The sequence below is a fragment of the Etheostoma cragini genome, chromosome 5 (assembly GCF_013103735.1).
Source record: "Etheostoma cragini isolate CJK2018 chromosome 5, CSU_Ecrag_1.0, whole genome shotgun sequence".
In the NCBI taxonomy this organism is placed as follows: domain Eukaryota; kingdom Metazoa; phylum Chordata; class Actinopteri; order Perciformes; family Percidae; genus Etheostoma; species Etheostoma cragini.
In genome coordinates, this window is record NC_048411.1 from 17,551,668 (window position 1) to 17,560,200 (window position 8,533).

At 39.1% G+C, this 8,533-nt stretch overlaps 1 long non-coding RNA gene across 1 annotated transcript in view; it reads left to right on the forward strand.

Moving 5' to 3' along the window:
• Window positions 1–7,296: 7,296 nt before the first annotated feature.
• The window catches only part of LOC117944899, a 20,662-nt gene continuing 19,425 nt past the window's right edge, over window positions 7,297–8,533 (forward strand). Inside the window, exon 1 of the long non-coding RNA XR_004656684.1 lies at window positions 7,297–8,037. This is a non-coding gene — a long non-coding RNA (uncharacterized LOC117944899). The remainder of the gene's footprint in view (window positions 8,038–8,533) is intronic.

Consider the following 8,533-nt stretch of genomic DNA (forward strand, 5'->3'; position numbering starts at 1 on the left):
GGCTTTCACTTTTTTGTGTCAGAGGAAACATTATTTTTGCGGAGGCAAATCCACTGAATAACATGATCGTCTGATGAAAGGCGCTGCAAATCTTGCATGAGTGGAGGCACTTTTTGCTAATAATGAAAACAGTCATGTAACAACAAATGCCATGTAACCCGTCGTGGCATGACGTTCTGAGATCCAATTGCTTGTATGTACATGAGCCAGAGTTTTCGAAAGCCTTTTCTCACAGCGCAAATGGTTGTTTTGTTTCCGTGTCACTCCACCATGTACTCAGCACCTCTCTAAAGGATATTGAATGGTCGTTGTTGGGGGGAGAATTAATATTCTTTAGGCACTCATCAAGAGTTAGAGAGAGTCACAAGTTGCATTCTCGGGGAGACATTTGGAGAGCATGGTTTAATTTAGCTTAAGATTTCCCATGCAGTAAATTGTTCCTCGTGTGTCTCAACAGCTTAGGCTCACATGCCGACTTGTTTGGCCATCGCCTGTGTGTGAAGTGAGACAGAAAGGAACGGGAGATCCCCACATCACAGGTTTTGTTATTGCTGGGTTTCATAATATATATCATCTGTTACCGTCTGTGATTCAACTTCCAGCATCTTTTTTCAAATGTTTTGAAAGTAATCCTTGGGAAAAGTAAAATTATTCATTGTGTTTTCAGAAAACATTTGATGTTTGTCTTTTTATATAATTATTTGTGCATGACACAATTAAAAAAAGACCTAACCCAATTTTACTTTTCATGACTTTAAAACAAAACACTGTGAAGAATACATTGAATTATTATAGCCTCAGCAAATTATTTTTGTCTATAGAAATGGAAATAAAAAAATAAAAAAACATGAACCGTTAAAGCAATAATTTGAATGATATTTTCCAAAATGGAATTTGTGTTCTTTTTGGCAAGTTGAACAAAAACATCCACAATATGAAAAAAATATTTACGAAGGAGATGTTGTTTTTTCTTATAATAATGTGTGTTTTGTTTACTTTACATAATTCTCTAAAGATGGTTTGTCAATGTAGATGCAGAAAAAGTTATTGCTGGAAAAAAAAACATATTTTCACCTACAAACGTCTATCAAGAAATATATATATATGAATGAATATAAACACATATTTATATATTTATATTTATATATATATATATATATATATATATATATATATATATATATATATATATATATATATTCTGTAATATTTGTTTATCACATAACAAAAAAAGTGCAGTGCAACTCATGGCAAGCATAGCAGAACAGAAAGGTTGAAAAATAAACACCAATGTATTACATTTACATCATAAATAAAAAACCTACAACTAGCAAAATACAAGTCAAAATACAAATACTCTGAGGAAGAAGATATCCTTCATCATAATATTACACTTTGTGGAAATTAGTTTTTTGCAGTTCAGTGTCTGCAGAAATTTGCTAAAGGTTTTAGGGGGAAAACAACGTTGCATTGCTAATGATTCCAAATGTACGACCGACACGTTTGTTTTAGTAAGACAACGCTGAATGACTTTTGCCCTTTTCAAATTAACAGCATATACAGGTTAGTAGCAGAAATACCTGACTTAGTGTTTTTCCTCTATTATTCTGTTCACAAATACACTGAGAGAGGAATTAAACAGTAAGGCTCATCTATAAAATAAAAATAATCTAAAAGCCTGCTTGCAAATGTTTTATAAAGTATCTAAGACGTAGAAGAAGAACACAAATTACATGACATAATTAAATAACAAGGAAAAACATATAATTGACTTTAGTGTGATGAATTGTTGTACACCGACCTGAAGTTTAGATAGAGTCCAGCATACTGACCATGAAGGTCTTAGACCAAAACCTTGTATTTTCTAAATAAATCATTACTGGCGTAATGGTCAGTGTGTGGGACTCTTTCTAAGCTCCTGATCTGCTACTTTTGGTCAAATCCTACGTACCTGCCCGACAAAAGAGGTGTGCAAAAAAACTTTTCTACACTGCACAGCAACATGTAGTAAAGTACTGGAGACAACTCCAGTATTGTGTCCTTCACTGAAAGATGAACAGACAACAAGGACGTGATATTCACATGACTTATAAGAATAATGTTTAATGAATACATTAACAGCATGTTTGACTCCTTTTTTAACTGTATTACAGTAGTTATTACATTAGTAGTGGTATTTTTGAAGTTATGAAATGAGCTAACAGCGTTAGCTGTGCTGCCTGGTTGCGTCCAGCAGGGGGGGGTATTGTAATTCAGATAGTGGCTTTCAAGGCTTCAGGGGCGAGATCAGCCTACCACTGTGAAGGGATGAGTGTTTAGCCTGAGTCAGGGGACCGGCTGCAGGAATCTGACTGCATCACCGTATGACACCACACTGTTTCTGAGCTTTGCAGCTGATGATTAAGTGAGCTTCTCCCAAATGGCAAGAAGTGTGAATAGATTCAACAACAAAAAATGCTTTGTACCAGATTTTGATGAAATGGTTGTTATTCAATTTCCATTCTCTTCTTCTACTATGATAGAAGAGCTTATTACTCGGAGGGATTTTTGACAGCCATAAACATTATCTGAAATAAAGGTTAACCTACCTATGTATCAATCTATCTATCTATCTATCTATCTATCTATCTATCTATCTATCTATCTATCTATCTATCTATCTATCTATCTATCTATCTATCTATCTTACTACCTACCTATTTTAATATTCTATTTTATCCATATCTCTCTATAGTTCTATCATTCTATTATCTATATCTATCCCTTTTAATAATGTTAAACAATGACATGCATTATGGTTTTAAACTATACATTATTGTTAGGTCATACTTTTTTAAATGCTGTTAGTATTGGTCATATCAGCAGGTGTAAGCATTGGTATAATTTCACATGTATTGTTATTAAAATACTGGTTGGGAACAGGGCTTTATTATTAGTTTATGTTATTATATCTTATGTTAATGAAATTACAGCTCCGTTTGGCTGTGTGTCAGGCGCAGGTAAACACTTCTCAGGCTCACTTTCCAACTTGGATGTCAGCTCACTGTCACACAGGGCTCTGTCAGGCCATCTGTCAAGAACTCAATAAATTTGTCAGTGGAGAAAAAAAAAAGAAGAAGAAGAAGCTGAATCCAATAAATCATAACGTAAACAAATCTAGCCACGGGTTGACAGTGCTGTATTATACTTTGGCTTAATCCTGGGGGAGTTGGGATTATCCTGCAGTATCATTTTTTGTGGCTGTCTCAGTAAAACGGGCCGTGTGGCAGAAATATGTGAGAGAGTGGGAAGAAGGAGATGTGACTTAAAAGAGAAACTGTTTTATCTTTTGCGCATTTAAGTGAACTCACATGCATCAACAACACCTATGAGAAATATACAAATTGCACAAAATCATATGGGACCAATTTGTGAATTCAATTAAAAATCAAAAAAGCGGTTGTGACATGCTACTTTAGTATTCAGGGCCCCTCAGGCCTGCGGGCCCCTGCGTCCCGTCCCGTCCCCTATTTGTTATAACAGGAGTGCACCGCGTTTTTGCTTCCTGTGTGGAATAACAATATTCATTTTTTTTTAGGTAGCCTATGAAAGCCACTGAAAAAAATGTAGAAAACGTTAAGACTCGGCAAAAAAAGAAGAAGAAGAAGAAAGATGACATCACAGCTGATTTGTCGCGAATTGCCGCCGTGCAAACCTTTAATAAGCGTCTCTGTTAAAGCCCTTCTTACAGCCACAGTAATGATTTTACACCGTATGAGCGGGCTAAAGGCAGAATAACAAACGACCCCCCCTCCCCCCAATTCCTTCAATGTATTGCAAGAAAAACTGCGCTGCTGTCTGTCTTTAAGATCCTCGGCAGCAAACACATCACAGGAGCCTGTTTTGTTTTTTCATTCAAACTTTAAAAAAAAAAATAATAATAATTGTAAGCATTATGGAGAGCTTAAAAAACACTCATTAAAAGATCAAAGTGGGTTAACTATTAAAGTGCTCTAGCCATGCAATGTGGGGAGCCATTATGTCTTCGGTTTGCTGAGTTTCTCCTTTGAGGATGTTAAGAGTTTCTTCCCATTCTCACTCAGGCCTACTTTGTTTATTTTTATTTTGCTTTGCGCTTTGTTTTAGCCATAATTGAAAACGCTCACATTTCAGTTCAAGCTTAAAAAAATAAAAATAAAAAAACAATGGCATAGGTCTAACGTCTATTACAGGCCAGGGAACATAGTTAATTTAATATACCATGGCTTTACGTTGATGATTATTATTGTCCATGATGTGGCCATACATTGATTCCAGCCTCCGGGTTTGAGGCCTGACACAGAGGGAGCCGTGTGACTTACTGGGAAATGGATGGATCCTGCGTGGCTTATAAACAGCGTGGAGTTCATGTAATTAAAGTAGAAAAGTGGTCTACATGTTTATATTCTAATTTGATTGATGCGTTTTTTTGGAAGAGATTTAAATGCAACGAAGTCGTGATATAAATACATGTAGCCTATTTAATTGTGTTAATTTATGTATTTATGTATGTATCTATATATACATAGATAGATATATCTATATATATAGATACATACGCACACATTATTTTATATTGGCGTAATAACACAATGTTCTACTAATTGTTCTAATAATTACTGGTAGTAGACGTATTCGTTTTCTTAATGCACTCTCACATCATCTTCCGTTGTGAAAGTCAAATCCACCAGTTTGCATGCAAAAGTGTTCGCAATTTCTCACTCACTCAATATTTAAACCCAGGATCATATTTTCGCATTTTTTGCGAAATAATTTGCTCTTCTTCTGCATTCAAAACTTTATATTTTCTGTTTTAATTAATGTCCACAGTCTTAACACTCAGTGTGAAAACTAAACGAATTCCAGCAGCAGCGCGCTGCTATAATGGCGCATTCTAATGCTCTCTTACCTTTCCGACGGACCCAACAGTTCTGCTTACTTTAAAGTCGATTGCTTAACTTTAGGAGACCATTGCTTTTCTGTAGGCTACTGCACACCTGCTGCAACGCCTTTTTCTTCTTCTTCTTCTTCTTCCTGCCTTATAGCAGCAGGCGTGGGAGGGCTTGTCATGTAGAGGCTCATTAAAACACCGCCGGCTAAAAGTTGGCGGATTGATTTATTGAATGAATGTTTGATGTCCTCATTCACACAAGTGACCTGGCCGATAACTGCTGAATGAACCGAAGAGAGGGAGGGATGGGGTGGGGGGACTATGGTATATTTGTACAAAAATTAAAGTATTGATTATCCTATATTGTATTGATATAGCTCAGCTCATAATGCTGCTCAGAGGTAAAATAATCCAATATAGTACGAGGCGGAGGTAATTGACCCCATGCTGATAGAAGTGCTGGAAATAGAAGGGGGGGGGGGGGGGCTCAGCTAAAGCCGGGACTGGATGACTTCATGCCTGGCAGCTATACTGATTTTAACACAGCAAGTGTACATATGTGTGCTGTAATGAAAGAAAAATATTAAGATTCAGTATTCATATTATAGGCCTGTTTATCGGTGCTTTAAACATCCCTGTGACAGTTTTAATGTCATTCTAAAAAAAAATGTGACAGTATAGGTGAAAATATTCATTTCCTGTGTCTTTGGCTCCTCTCTATCTTTTTCCATACGTCCTGCAGCAGTTCTCTGAGTGACCGGCAGAGGGCAACGCCAACAGTCCGCTCTGTGTTCCCCAAAGTGGGCTACAGGTCATCGCCGGGATGCTCCACAGAGGGACGTGAGCAACAGCAGCTGCAGGCCTTTGGGCTGAAGGTGAACGCTGCGCGTGCAGCCCTACTGTAGCCTCTCCAGTCCATGGTAGACACTATCTATTTTTTTTTCTATTAGTTTTTTCTTGCAGCAGACTGTGAAGATATGTGGAATATGACAGCCTTTCCATTATATAATATACTGCAACTTAGCCTATTGTTAAAATATTGCCTAAGCCTTATTATAAAAGTTAGGCCTATTATTACCGTTACGGTAAGTCAGTCAACTCTCTTCGTGTCTCTGTTATCTTTAATTGAGCATTTGTTTTAAATAAAAACTAAAATGATTCTGTAGGCCTATCTATAGTCCTTTTTTATTTTTATTTTTATTTTTTTAAAGAACTTGATAGCAACGGGGCACTCGTGCAGCGTGACGTGGGAAGCAGCACACAATCCCATTAGCAGCCATGTAATATCAGACAGGCCTCAGTGCGACAGTCCCCCGCACCTCTGCAAACGTCTTGATCACATCTCGACACAGATAGGCCTATACATCTTATTTTAATGGTTAGGCTATTATGTTGCGTGAGTGGTGGGTTTTTCAAAGTTTTCACATTGGGTTGATTTTATTCTGCTGAGGACTCACACATCATGGAATAAAATATATAGATGTTGTGATCTTGCAATATAAATACAGCAAAGGCCCTTTACGAATTACCACTATGCAATACTGAGTTTAAAGTCAGACCTCAAATACATTCTTCACATGTGACACTAACTCTCCTCCGTTTTATTATTATTATTATTATTAGTAGTAGTAGTAGTAGTAGTAGTAGTAGTAGTAGTAGTAGTAGTAGCAGTAGTAGTAGTGTTAGTATTGGTGCCTTCCCGGAGCCAGAGGTGGCCAGAGCCCCGGCTCGGTGCGGGGCGCAGGCCGCTGTTATCACCGCGGATCGCCAGGTGCATCAGCTGAAAGGGGACAGCAGCATCCTCCGGAAACAATGCACAGAAGAGCACGCGAGGCTCGTCTGTGTTCGTCAACACTGACGGAATATATAACGAGGACCATTATTCAAGGTGCAATTAGAAGGTAGCCTATAGCCTACTTTATCTCGCTTCGATATTTTTAAGTTAATAAAAAGTAAGTTCGTTTTTGTTTAAAACACTACCCCGCAATGCGGAGTAGGCCTATCAGAAAGCTTGTCACGTAATATATATATTTACATTTGAGCGCAATGATAACGCTGTTATTAGTCAGTAGTAGTAGATTACTAGTAGCGTTGCTATTATTATGACATAGCGTTGCATTGTGGCTCCTGTGTGCAGCAAGGCCTCTGAAAGACTTCTTTACTCCGGCTCTTCCTTACGCTTGAATCAATCCGTGTGTGTGTGTCTGTGTGTGTGTGTGTCTGTTTCTGTGAGTGTGTGTGTGTTGTTGTTATTGGACTGTGTGCAGCCGCACTGTACTCTTCTCCAATAGCATCCCAATGGCAGTGAATGGGGGGGGGGGGGGGTTGAAAAAAAGTGTAGCCAAGCATGCAGGAGTGGGAGGATCCACTCGCTTCAATCTCGATCTCAGACTTTTGCAGCGACAGGCACACAACCAACCAACCAACCGTCTCTGCTGCTTTCCAAAGACTTACTGCCACTGGGACAGCTACACACACACTCACACACTTGCTTTTTTTTTGGATTTGTTGTCAAGTTGTGTTGCTTTTTTTTACTTTTTTCTCACCTTTAACAAAACTGTTGTCCCGTGAACAAATCCCCGGCAGGCAGCTCTCTCCCGTCGGCTCGAGGACGAGAGGATAACGCTCCCCCCCCCCCTCATACAGTCCTCTAATCATATAACAGGTGACTGTTGAGAGAGTTTTTCCACCTTTATTGTGTCCTTTCTGTCTCTCCACGCTTCTCCTGACACATTTGGGATCGGTGTAGCCGGCTCACACCGCCGTTACCTTTTAACTATTGCGAGCAACAGAGTCGGAGTTTTTTTTTTTTTTTTTTGCATTTCACAGTTAGGCTCATTTTCTGGTTTTGCTCCTCCGAGCTGCAGGCTGTGTCACACGGAACTCGGGCGCTTTCAACAGGTTTCCAGCCTTCGCTTCCTCGCTTTGCCTCCAGACAGCTGTGTGTGCCCGCCCGGGATTCTCTTCTCTCCAGTCTGACCGTATTCTTATGGATATTGCAACAGGTCTGGTGTCACTGGAGCGCCTCTCCGCGGGAGAACAGTCCGAGACGTGCATCATGCTGGACGGCATAAAAATGGAAGATCATCCCCTGCGATCGGGACAAGCCACGCTCGGAGTCATGCTCGGTGAGTCCCAAATGTCTTCATAATCTTTCTTTCCCTGAATAAAACTTCAGCAAATCTGTGTGAACTGCGAGCACAAGGTCAAACACAGGACTGTTATTGCTGTCTGGATATCGTTACTGTGCGTGCCTGATTTGGTTTGCTGACACCATAACGTCCATGAACACATCAAATTCGCGTATGCAAAGGAGATAAAACCACAGATAAGAAGGAAGAAAATAAAATGTAGTGTTATTGTCATGTTATTGTGAAGGAAAGGCGTCATAAGCGACCCAGACATCCAAAGGCTAGAGGAGTGATCTAATCTGCAGTCCTTATTGGAGAGAAAATATCAATATCATTTATTAAAACCTGCTTTTTGATTTATTTGATTAAACACCATTTACCTCAATTGATTCTCCAGTGGGCGGGCCTTTTTTAACCGCTTTGCGGATTCTAATCTGACATTACAGTGCTTTACTCAGGCCTTGTCTCTCTCTTTTCTGACGCCCCCCCCCCC